This window comes from Bos taurus, chromosome 7 (assembly GCF_002263795.3).
Source record: "Bos taurus isolate L1 Dominette 01449 registration number 42190680 breed Hereford chromosome 7, ARS-UCD2.0, whole genome shotgun sequence".
Classification (NCBI taxonomy): domain Eukaryota; kingdom Metazoa; phylum Chordata; class Mammalia; order Artiodactyla; family Bovidae; genus Bos; species Bos taurus.
The window spans coordinates 109,023,604-109,036,504 of NC_037334.1; the positions used below are offsets into that span (position 1 = coordinate 109,023,604).

The window sequence follows — 12,901 nt, forward strand, 5'->3', positions numbered from 1 at the left end:
TTTCCTCCTCCAGATCCTCCAGAAGCAGCGTGACCCCGCTGACACCTATTTCAGACGTCGGCCTCTGCAACCGTGAGAGGATCCGTTTCTGTTGTGTTAAGCCACACAGTCCCAGTACTTTGTTACAGAAGCCTCAGAAAAGGAATGGAGTGTTCACAGTCCATCTCTCCCAGCCGTCCTAATCCAGCCTGTCTGGGGATGCCCACGGGGCTTCCCCAGTCTCCCTGGGATCCTGCTCCAGAAAGAAAGGCTGTGGGATTATGCTGATTGGCGGCAGACACAGCGCTTTGCCAAAAAGAGAGAAGCACCAGACTAGACCAGAGCCCCTTCGGCATCTGATTCATTCTGTGGGATTCCTCATCCACTGGCAGCGTAGAGAACGACTGGGAAAAAAAGCAGGAAAACGTGTGCAGCGATTTGCCACCATTAACCACAGAAGGTTACCTGTCTATTTCCAATCAATCTAAGTAAATCCTCTCAAGATGAAAGGGTGGGATACTTGTCAATAATAAACAATACGACTGATTTTTACTTCCCAGAAGCTTCATTTGTAAAGTACTTTTAATATGCAGGTTAATTTGCACTCTCTTGTCTCACAATACCTCTGTGAAGAAGGTCAATAGATATGATTATGGATCTTTCAAAGCTGTGCATCTTAAAGCTGGAAAACTACTGAAGGCAGCCTGATTGAAAGGTAATTTTTTCTGATCTAATGACCTGCTCATTGGCTTACTTGCTAGGGATTTATTGGACTCAAAAGGGACATGATAAATTCACAACATATGTACCTGGCTGTGTCCCTGAATAAGACTAGGAAAAAAAGTTTCAAAGGAGAAAAATAGAGATTTGCCTTATCACGTACCAGAACATACAGACGTAACATCTTATATAGAGTATGATAAGGGTTCCAATTCACGCTGGTGGCAAAGAGGTAGACTATTCAATAAATAGCATGGTCTTTATTTAGAGGAAAATAAAATTGTATATCTACTCAAACACAGACAAGTAATTGTCAGGTTAAAGAGTTAATTGCAAAAGTTAAGACTATACATAAAATACAGATTTAGGATTGAAGAAGGCATGTCTATGCATGGTGAGAACTTGAGAGTTGTAAAGACAATTAGACAAATCTGATTATACAAATTAAAAATGGTGTGGCCAAGATGTCAGAAATAGTTAAAAGAAAAATAATATATACTGGTAAATATTTGCAATATATATGTTATTAATATACTCAATAGCTCTGGAGCAGTAACTCTGGGCCAGACACTGTAGTTGGTGCTGAGAACTAAACATTGAATAAGATAAGAATAGACCGTACCTTGTAAAACGTGTGACTGTGTAAGCAAGGAACCACACCGAACAATTTAGAGTAAGAAATGGCACCCCACTCCAGTACTCTTGCCTGGAGAATCCCATGGAGGGAGGAGCCTGGTAGGCTACAGTCCATGGGGTCGCAAAGAGTTGGACACAACTGAGCAACTTCACTTTCTTTCACTTTCTTTGCATTATAAAGGTCAAGTCTGGATGCCACAGGAAAGTATGGTATGGAGGAGTATCGACAGACAAGAGTTAATATTTACAATGTGTAAGTAACTCGTGGAAATCAATGAGAAAAACATTAACATAGAAAAATCAACAGATGTATACTGTAAATTCACAAATGGAGAAACACGGTTCACCAATAAATAAAAAGAATGTCTATCCTCAGGCGTAATCAAATATATGTAAACCAAACTTAGTTGTGGTGCTTTATCAGATTATCAAAGAGTGAAATGAGTTGTGATGAAAACTGCTGATGATAAGAGGTAGAGAAATGGGAACTCTCACCTATTTTGGTAGGAGTGTAAATTGCAGAAGCTCTGATGATGCATATTAACACTCACAATTTAAAAACCGGTCTCTTGGTTCAGTGTAGTATGAACCAAATGTTTGCATCTCCCCAAAATTTACAATTGAGACCCTAGCCCCCAGTGTGATGACGTTTGGGCATTTGAGAGGTAATTAGTGGTAGATAGGTCACGGGGGTGGAGCCTCCACAATGGGATTAGTGCCCTTAGACAGCGGAGAGCTTGCTTGTTCTCCCTCCACAGACCCACACTGAGGACACATCGTCCTATAGAGTATTACTCAGCAAATGGTAGAGTGAATCCTTGCATACAGACATGGGTATATGTCTTAAGATGTTTTAAGTGAGAATTACAGTTCAATATATATAACATGATTCATTTCTGTAAATAACATATATATATGCATATACTTATAAAGTGCTATGACACCACCCTTATGGCAGAAAGTGAAGAGGAACTAAAAAAACCTCTTGATGAAAGTGAAAGAGGAGAGTGAAAAAGTGGGCTTAAAGCTCAACATTCAGAAAACTAAGATCATGGCATCTGGTCCCATCACTTCATGGGAAATAGATGGGGAAGCAGTGGAAACAGTGTCAGACTTTATTTTGGGGGGCTCCAAAATCACTGCAGATGGTGACTGCAGCCATGAAATTAAAAGACGCTTACACGTTGGAAGGAAAGTTATGACCAACCTAGATAGCATATTGAAAAGCAGAGACATTACTTTGCCAACAAAGGTTCATCTAGCCAAGGCTATGGCTTTTCCAGTGGTCATGTATGGATGTGAGAGTTGGACTGTGAAAAAGCTGAGCACGGAAGAATTGATGCTTTTGAGCTGTGGTGTTGGAGAAGACTCTTGAGAATCCCTTGGACTGCAAGGAGATCCAACCAGTCCCTTCTAAAGGAGATCAGTCCTGGGTGTTCTTTGGAAGGAATGATGCTGCAGCTGAAACTCCAGTACTTTGGCCACCTCATGCGAAGAGTTGACTCATTGGAAAAGACTCTGATGCTGGGAGGGATCGGGGGCAGGAGGAGAAGGGGATGACAGAGGATGAGATGGCTGGATGGCATCACCGACTCGATGGACGTGAATCTGAGTGAACTCCGGGAGTTGGTAATGAACAAGGAGGCCTGGCGTGCTGGGATTCATGGGGTTGCAAAGAGTCGGACACGACTGAGCGACTGATCTGATCTGATGGTCCATAAATGTTCAAAAAGGACAAATGCCAACTTACTATTTTAGATTAGGGATGGGAATCAGAATAGAAATATTAGGGCCTTTAGTATCTTGATATTATTTATTTTACTGGCAATAAGTGATTATTGTTAAAAATTCAAAGGTTTCCCCTATTTGGGAAGAAAAAGAACAAGTGAGGTAATTCCACGACTTTTGCATTATCTATAAAATGATGTTTGCAGTCAATAAACCACTGATACTGTTACATCAATGCAAAATACACTGAAAGCTGTCATATAGGGTACTTTCTTAATTAATTTGTTATCAGAAAACCAATTCAGTTTTAAATGAAGGAAAGAAAGCTTTAATGTCAATTATTTTCCTAGAAAACTTGCAAGAGAAGGAAAACTATACAGTGTCCAAGCTTGGGTTAAGCATGGATTTCCTAAGCTTGCATTATTCAGATGGACATGATTTTCCTGCCTTGTCACTTGCCAGGCATTGTTGCGGCTTAGTAGAAATAGGTTTACATTGAAAGTAAATTCAGTTGAATTAAAGACCTGGATTTAAACCCTAGCCCTGCCTTTTTAACTAGGTAATTAAAAATTTCTTTACCCACTTCAAACTTACTTTCTTCACATTTAAAATAGGGATATTAGTCCCTACTTTTTGGGGTCACACACATTAGATCTTCTAATATATCCAGCACATTGCCAACCACTTTGCTGATGCTTAATAAACATTGGCCGTATCTGTAGAAATACAATTTAAGCTCTCAACTGGAGAGTTAAATTGGTCAACTCAGATTTTTCTGTCCTCAGCTCCACCAGTCCAGAAGGAATGAGGTTTTCTCCCACTCAGTAACACAGGCCGGCAACAGCACCATCCGGGCTGGGTGTTCATCGCCATGGCAACAGCCATCGTCTCCCTGCCTCCTGCTCAGTGTTTCTGCTCCCATTTCCCCTCCTCAGAGCCAGACTCAGCCTCACAGCTCCCCCTCAGATGTCCTTTTGAAAAGAATAGACAAACTGTAGCAAGGATAAATTGGACCTCTCTCTTTTTCCCTCAAAGTAAGATACCACTGTGGTCCAATTTTAAAGCAATGTAACAAAATATTGTGTTTCCATTCTGATAACAACACAAGATTCTCTTAATTGGTGGAAATATATAAGAAGTAGGCAAGACTTTTGATACTTAGCTCTGGTGGATTTTTGCTCTTTAGAGCCCTAAACTGGGGGTCAGTCCAATTGAAGTGACTGCAAGAGCAAAGACACAGATGTAGGAGAGCTATTGGTGAATCTGGAGGTGTGTGGGGTAGCTGGTTTGTTGGAGGAAAAGGCTGACACAGGTGAGGAATAGAGAATACGGCTATCGTGCTAGCTTGTGGTCAGGCTGTGATGTAACGGGTACTGCTCATCTCACTGGCCTCCCAGGAGACGTCGTCTCTCATTGTCCCAAATTTCTCTGTAATAATCTCTATGGAGTCCTACAGTCCCTGTGTCTCTGTGATTCTAGCATCTTCAAGTGATCCAAACGTGTAGAAACTCAGCAGTATTTGGTCTTAAGCAGTTTATCCTCTATGACCCTGCATGCAATGGTAATACTCGCATAAATTATTCTTTTAGCTGACAGTTGCCAACATGCAGATATGTCTAAATTTTAATTTTTACAGGAATAATATTTTTGTAAACATTAAACTGACTTTTTTTTTTCATTCCCAGAAATCATGTAGCTATGTAGCTCTGTATTTAACAGATCAATGGACTTCACCGTGTCATGGGAGTTTGAAACTGAGAAGTCATTTCTTGGCAGTGAGTGGAAAACCATATTTTAAAAAATTCACAGTGAGATCATAGTGTTGAAATCCAGGCTCTGTTGGGGGAGATGGAGCGGGGGAAGGTGGTTTAAATTTGCCAAAATTCCCATTACAAATCAAATGCTAAGCCTACAGAATCTGGATGACTGTATTTTATCTTAAGCCCTACTGTAGCGAGGACTGATATTCGCTATAAGGGACATTTCCCCCTTAGAGAGACAGGGAAAGCCCTTCCTTTTTTGAGAGGAGGTTGCCAAGAGAAGAAAGCAGAAGAAATACAAGTCATCAGATGTGAATATCGCAGCGGCCTGGCCCGTTGGGGTTTAACCGTTGGAGTACGTAGCACAAACATGTTCCAGAAGAGTGGCTTATCCTAGGGTGTATTTCAGAGCATCTCCACAGCTGGCATGACACTGCATCTAGCCAGTGCCAGGCTGGGTTTTAGAAATGGCTGAGGAAGGTGTCTAGAGGGCTGAGCTTTGGACATCACCCCATTTCTTCATATCCTGCCGTGTGCTATATCGCTGGCAGGGATGGGGGACAGCAGACAGAGGAAGCCTAAGATGAGGAAGAAGATGGCACAGGCGTGACGTTACAACTAGAGCTAAGACTGCACCGGGGAACGCGCACATCAGTGAGGAGGTTCTGGGAGAACCGACCCACCTGCGGCTACTTTGTCTTAGGAAGTCGATTTCCTGAATTATATGGGAGGCACACAGGGCCCCGAAACAGACCAGTCATCAAATCACAAACGTCACTTCCTTCTGATTTAAGGGTTGACCGAGAAATGCTTCCACATGAGTTCAGTTCAGTTCAGTAGCTCAGTCGTGTCTGACTCTTTGGGACCCCATGGACTGCAGCACACCAGGCCTCCCTGTCCATCATCAACTCCCAGAGTTTACTCAGACTCATGTCCATCGAGTCAGTGATGCCATCCAGCCATCTCATCTTCTGTCGTCCCCTTCTCCTCCTGTCCTCAATCCCTCCGAGCATCAGGGTCTTTTCCAGTGAGTCAACTCTTCGGAGTTTCAGCTTCAGCATTAGTCCTTCCAATGAACACCCAGGACTGACCTCCTTTAGGATGGACTGGTTGCTTGTCCACATGAATAGACAATTCTTATTTCATCTTCCTATAAAAGAGGAAGTTAGGCTTTCAGTCCAAAGATAATTTATCTTTTCATCATTTTTGCTGTAATATTTTACTAAAATGTTTTAAAAAACTTTTAGTGGAGTATAGTTGGTTTACAATGTGTTAGTTTTTGCTGCACAGCAGAATGAATCAGCTATTCATGAGTACATATCTACTCTTGTATAGATTCTTTTCCCAAACAGGTCATTACAGAGCACTGAGAAGTGTCCCCTGCGCTACATGGTGGGTCCGTGTTAGTTGTATATTTTATATACAGCGATGTATGTATGTCAGCCCCAGTCCTCCAGTTTACTCCTCCCCTACTCCCGCTCTGATAACCATTGGTTTTTCTGTCTCTGTGACTCCTTCTCTGTTTTGTAAATAAGCTCCTTTGTACCATTTTTTATATTCCGCATACGAGTGACACCATATCACGGTTGTCTTTGAGCCGCGTCACTGAGTGTGACAGTCTCTAGGTTCACCCACGTCGCTGCAGCGGCCTTAGTTCATACTATTTATGGCTGAGCGACATCCCGCTGTACATGCGCACCACGTCTTCATCCGTCTCCTCTGCTGACGGACGTTTGGGTTGCTTCCACGTCCTGGCTCTTGTGAACTGTGTTGCCGTGGTCATTGGCGTGCACGCATGGTTTCAAATTATGGTTTTCTCCAGATACATGTCCAGGAGTGGGACTGCTGGATCATACGGTAGCTCTATTTTTAGTTTCTTAAGGAGCCCCACACTGTTCTCCATAATGATTGCACCAATTTATATTCCCACCAACAGTTTCTTTTAAAAGACACTTTCTGTATTCAGAGCCCCTTTAGTTGCATTCCTATGTTTTCCTAAATGCACTGCAGATTTTTCGTTGTATCTCCAGCAGATTTTCAGTCTTTCCTAATTCTACATCTCTTCCATGGAATGTTTTCTCATTTTTAGAGTTATTCTAAAGTTATTGCTTTCACCTATCTGTTTAACTGTTTAGGTACATTTCTATGTTACCATTACAATGAAAAAACAGGTCTTTTAAGGAACAATCATAAAGTAATTTAAAATTTATTTTGTCTTACAACTGGTGCAGCAAACCCACTCCAAGGGTTGGTTCTCTTCTGTCCCCAGATAAAATTGGAGAAATGTACCATTAGCCTTTCTGGTCATAGCTAGAAAATATTTCATCTGTAGAGTAGCCTCAATGTAAACACCTGGATTTCTAGTCAAAACTCCTATTTGTATTCACACCTACAATCTCTCCTTCCTCCAGCTCTGGCCTGTGGCCGATGTGGGAAGGGGAAGGGGCGTGACGGGCTCCATCACTCCCCCAGCCTGCTCTCCTCTGCCCTCAGCTCCTTGACAGGAGGGAGGGGTAGACGCAAGGCGGCAGGGAGGCGGCGGGGGTCTTCCTTGACTGGCCTCGATCAGTGGTGGACGTCCCAAGCCGGCTTTGCCACAGAACGTTTCCTGGGTTTCCCGGAAGCCTCCCTTTGCTGGCAGTCTCTCACTGACCTTTCCTTTGATGTGGGTGCAAGTTTGTCCCAATCACCGGCTTCCTCTCACCATCCCCGGATATCTTGTGGTGCATTTCCATCTTTGAAAGCAACGTCTTCCCCAAACACAGCCCATTTGCCCTTTAACCACCTAGTAGGAATCCTTTCCGACCATAGAAAGAAGAAAGGTCGCTCAGGCGTGTCTGACTCTGCGACCCCATGGACTGTAGCCCACCAGGCTCCTCCGCCCATGGGATTCTCCAGGCAAGAGTATTGGAGTGGGGTGCCAATGCCTTCTCCAGGGGATCTTCCTGACTCAGGGATTGAACCCCGGTCTCCCACAATGCGGGCAGACGCTTTGCCATCCGAGCCACCAGGGAATCAACCATTCCCTACCCTTATTTTGAGAAAGTCAAGACTGGGTTTGGGCCGCGTGTGTGACAAGCCTCGCAGACGTAGTCCTGCGCATCATTTTGGATGCCTACTGTCTGAGAGCTTCGACCTACGCCAAGCCTGAGATCCCTCCAAGTCTCCTGCACACAGATCGACTGCAGGCTGGCGGGCGGTGTGTGTGTGAGGGTGAGTGCTCCTCTGTCTGCAGGCTGGCGGGTGGTGTGTGTGTGAGGGCGAGTGCTCCTCTGCAGGCTGGCGGGCGGTGCGTGTGTGAGGGTGAGTGCTCCTCTGTCTGCAGGCTGGCGGGCGGTGTGTGTGTGAGGGCAAGTGCTCCTCTGTCTGCAGGCTGGCGGGTGGTGTGTGTGTGAGGGCGAGTGCTCCTCTGCAGGCTGGCGGGCGGTGTGTGTGTGAGGGCGAGTGCTCCTCTGTCTGCAGGCTGGCGGGCGGTGTGTGTGTGAGGGCGAGTGCTCCTCTGTCTGCAGGCTGGCGGGCGGTGTGTGTGTGAGGGCGAGTGCTCCTCTGTCTGCAGGCTGGCGGGCCGGTGTGTGTGTGAGGGCGAGTGCTCCTCTGTCTGCAGGCTGGCGGGTGGTGTGTGTGTGAGGGCGAGTGCTCCTCTGCAGGCTGGCGGGCGGTGTGTGTGTGAGGGCGAGTGCTCCTCTGTCTGCAGGCTGGCGGGTGGTGTGTGTGTGAGGGCGAGTGCTCCTCTGCAGGCTGGCGGGCGGTGTGTGTGTGAGGGCGAGTGCTCCTCTGTCTGCAGGCTGGCGGGTGGTGTGTGTGTGAGGGCGAGTGCTCCTCTGCAGGCTGGCGGGCGGTGTGTGTGTGAGGGCGAGTGCTCCTCTGTCTGCAGGCTGGCGGGCGGTGTGTGTGTGAGGGTGAGTGCTCCTCTGTCTGCGGGCTGGCGGGCGGTGTGCTGTAACGGTGAGTGCGCGTGCGCCTCCGCCTCCTCCTCTCCGGGACTCGGCCTCCTCTTCCGCCTGCAGAGCCTCCTTTTGTGGAGGCGTCCTAGAGCACCTGTTTTGCGCTCTTTTCCATTCTTTGACTGTCACTCTCCCCAGTTCATTGTCTCTTTGGTGGCTATTTCCTCACCTCCTAACCTGAAGATTTTTAGTTGCTGTTCCCACTTTCTAGTCAACTCATCGTCCTATCGGAAAGGCGAGGACTGTATGTCTTAGAGAGAAAAGTTTAGGAAGTTTCTTCGATAGCCTGGGCTCTCTGTCCACAGATTCTCATTTGCGCAAGGGAGCTCTGTGTGCTCGTAAGAACAGGAGAGACCCTGTTGTGCGCTGGCCGCAAAGGGGAAGCCCCGAGCATGGAAAGAATCGTGTTGTGAACTCTACTCGTTTGTAGTATTTCAGCCTGTGTGTGCTCATTTTGTTCCACTTCTTGTAGTAGAAGAGCAAATAAAAACAAACTTCGAAAAATTACCTTGGTAAAACAACAAGTATGGTTTTTTCAGATAAATATTTAAAAGAAAATAATAGAAATGGGTAAAATGATGTGAACGCATAGATAGGAAGCTGTTAAAATCAGCACACTGTATTTTATTGTGATCAGTGATTTATTTGGCCACATGATAAAGGCTATAAATGCGTTCCACTTTCCTCTGAATCCTAAAAAGAATGTTTCTTGTTCACATTAGACTAATATTCTTTAGAAAATAATTTGAATTTAAGAAGCTAAATATTTAGAAAAATTTTGGTTAGATTGCCTATTAAAGAGGGTTTATATATTCAGCATTAGTAATTGCCAGTGAGGAAACTCTGAACAGCTGCCATCTAGGATTCTAACATATCACTGCTGCCATCTAGGATTCTAAGATATCACTCCTTGTTAAACGTGCGACACAAACTCCATAGCCCCACAAGGAAGTCGATTTTCTCTCCAGTCAGAGAGCAAGTTCAAGATTAGTTATGCATTAAACAGTCCATTTGGGGAGGCTAATTAGAGAGAGAAGACCTTGAAATAGAAGTCATCAGAAAAAGCTAGCAGATGAGTCTTCCCGGAGACTTGATTTGTCCTTTGTCACCAACAGGATCACCTGCGAAAGTGCAGGTTGGCCTCATCCGTGTCTGGGTGTGAGGCTCACGAGGCTTGCTGATCCTGAGGGAAGAGCCACGCTGGTTCCGGAGACTGTCTTTAGGGGCCCTGGAGCCTCTGGGTATCAGGTTTCCAAATGAGTAGAGCAGGTGTGAAGAAGTAAGTGCCAAAAAAATAGACACAGGCACACAAGAATTTGGATTGTTCTGTTTTCCCCAGGACTTTATTAGTACCAGGAATGAGCAGAACAGACAGCAGTAAGATAGTCACATTTTTAACAGGAAACCCAATATGTGAAAAAAGTGTCTGAATTCTATCCCATTTACATATACTTGGATTAGTGTAATTCTCACTCCAGCCAAATAACAATGCCTCTGGAAACTGGCCTAGTTTAACGTCACGTTATTTTTGGTAACATTTTCATCGAGGATAAGAAAGAAGTAATTCTGTATAAGTTGTATTCACTTTGGTATCAGTAATGTTCATATTTCTAGAATATTAGACAATACATTTAGACAATACATTTTCTTAACAAACTTGTGTCACTATCAGTATCCAGATTTCTCAATGTTATCTCATAAAAGGGCAAACAAAATGCTTTGGAGAAAAGTACGTGTGAATTGTCCATTATGAATGCTGTCTACCTTATTTATTGACCACTCTCATGAAATATCTCTGGGAAGCCTTCTCTGGGTCTTCTTTGTAAGGAATGGACAAAATGCCTCTGGAGAGAAGACCACAATCATAAAATCACAAATTAAGACTTTTCCTCTTAGAGCCTCTGTTTTCTGAAGGGTTGGCAGCCCAGCCCTGAAACCAGATAGACCGTAAGTTCAACAGTTAAACTTTATCAGTGTCGGAAACTCTCAGGTGAGCTATGAAAATCTAAGGCCTTGTAGAGAAACTAGTGTGAAAAAACTAGTTCTGTTCTTCACATACAAAATAACAAGACTGAGGAAGGTCAGTTCTGTGATTACATAATGAGGTTTACTGAAAGGTCGAAGCTGCCCACTCCTCTGACTTGGGATAGGCGGTGATCAAAGGCGAGGAGGGTTGCTTTTAGGTCTTACTATTCAGAGGTCTCTTACCCTTCAAGTATTCCTCTTCAAGTACTCCTCACCTTTTTAGAGGAGGTATCTTGGTCCTCTTGACCTGCGTCAGTTACTGCAAGTATATACACACAAAAAAAGTATATACAAAAAAAAAATCTGCAAATCTCTGCAGTCTGTAATCTCATGGATGTGGACTACCTCATTCATATTTAATTCCCACAAGAGATGGTATTCAAAACATTTAACAAACCAATAAGATGGCTTCACAGATAATTCAAAGGGCACCCTTGAACAGACCCGGAAGTCCTTAGTTGGAGGATTATGGAGACGTGTGACCGGGGCCATGGGGAACCCTGCAGACACTCGGGCAGTGATTATTTACCAACTTGCACTGAAAGGTTTTCATATTTTCTCAATCAATACAGCCGAACCGGCGAGTGTTGCCTGGTTGTACGCCCTGCTCACGACCCCGGGAGGAAGAGATGAACATTTCTCTTTTATAGTTGAGGATGCCGAGCTCAAGGAAGGTAAGCAGTGTTGCTGTCGTCCCTCAACTAGCAGGGGGCCGAGAGGAGGGGAGCCTGGAGCTCACCCCGCTTGGGAGACGCCAAAGCACAGGCCCTTGCCCTGGCAGGCTCCAGGCGGCGTCTCTGTTGGCCAGGCCCAGGTTTACCCAGCTCCTCAGCATCTAGTTTGATATCATAGCATGCTTAGATGTAACCGCTGAGCCTCCCTTATTCTGTGAGGTTGGCCCTGCTGGGAAAGGCTGCCCGAAGACCCGGGAGCGGAAGCCCTGCCGAGGAGTGGTGTTGCTGCCTGCCCCCAGCACAGCAGCTGCTGGAGCCCTCCGTGCAGTCAGACCATGGAAGACCCAGGAAGACCACACTCAGCGACTGTCTTTCTGAGTAAGTGGTAGGAGCTTGAGGGACCACCTTTTCTGGGGTTGCCTTGAGAAAAGAAAGAAAAGAAAGTGAAGTCGTCACTCACATCCAACTCTTTTCGACCCTGTGGACTGTTAGCCTACCAGGCTCCTCTGTCCATGAGATTCTCCAGGCAAGAATACTGGAGGGCATTACCATTTCCTTCTCCAGGGGATCTTCCCAACCCAGGGATTGAACCCGGGTCTTCTGCATTACAGGCAGACGCTGTGCCCTCTGAGCCACCAGGGAAGCTTTGGGAACAGGAGACTTCAATGCACTCCTCTTGAATGTATAATTTTTTCTGTTCCTCCTGGCTGAAAGTCAAGTATACAAAAGAAATGAATTTTCCTTTTTCTCTGGAAAATTCCTCAACACTTGAAAATGTTGCTGTTGTCTTTAAAGTCAACATGCATTCATTGTAGATGACTGAGAAAAAAAATTTCCTTTAAAAATTACTTACATTCTCGCTGCATGTTATTATATTTATTTACATAGTCTTAGAATCATAGTTTTTAGCACTTTAAAGTTATTTTAATACCATTAGTTTTTAAAAAGTTATCAATATATTTGAAAGTTTTATGAGTTTTTTTCCCTATTTGGTTGCATTATATTTGAAATTTATGTGATTATTCCTTTATGGGTGGACACTTAGGGTATTTCCAGTTTCTCAGCATTCTATACAACACTCCATCCAAATCCTAATAGCATGAAGCTGACTCACCGCAGGCTGTTTTTTTTCTCAGGGAAAATCCTAAAAACTGAGATTACAGAGACTCAGTGTGGGTGTCTGTTCGTTACCTGAAACAGCTACTTTTCCCGGTCTTCACGGATGCCTGGTGCAGGACGAGACCCCGAGGAGGTGCCACCGAGACTGCGGAGCCCCTGTGCGCGCTGTGCTGAGAGCCCGTGTTCTTCCCTCTCGGCAGCCCTCGGGTGTCTGGGGTGCCCGGGTCCTGGCTGCACAGCCGAGCATACGAGAAGACAGGCCCTTGGGCGGCTGCACGGAGAGCTGGGTAGTTCGATGAGTGACCGACCTCTCTGT

The 12,901-nt window shown here is 45.0% G+C and overlaps 1 non-coding gene across 1 annotated transcript; it reads right to left on the bottom strand.

Annotated features, from left to right (window-relative positions):
• Positions 1–12,036: 12,036 nt before the first annotated feature.
• Positions 12,037–12,108, bottom strand: TRNAY-GUA (transfer RNA tyrosine (anticodon GUA)). Its single transcript has one exon. It is a non-coding gene; the product is annotated as a tRNA-Tyr (tRNA).
• Positions 12,109–12,901: the final 793 nt, after the last annotated feature.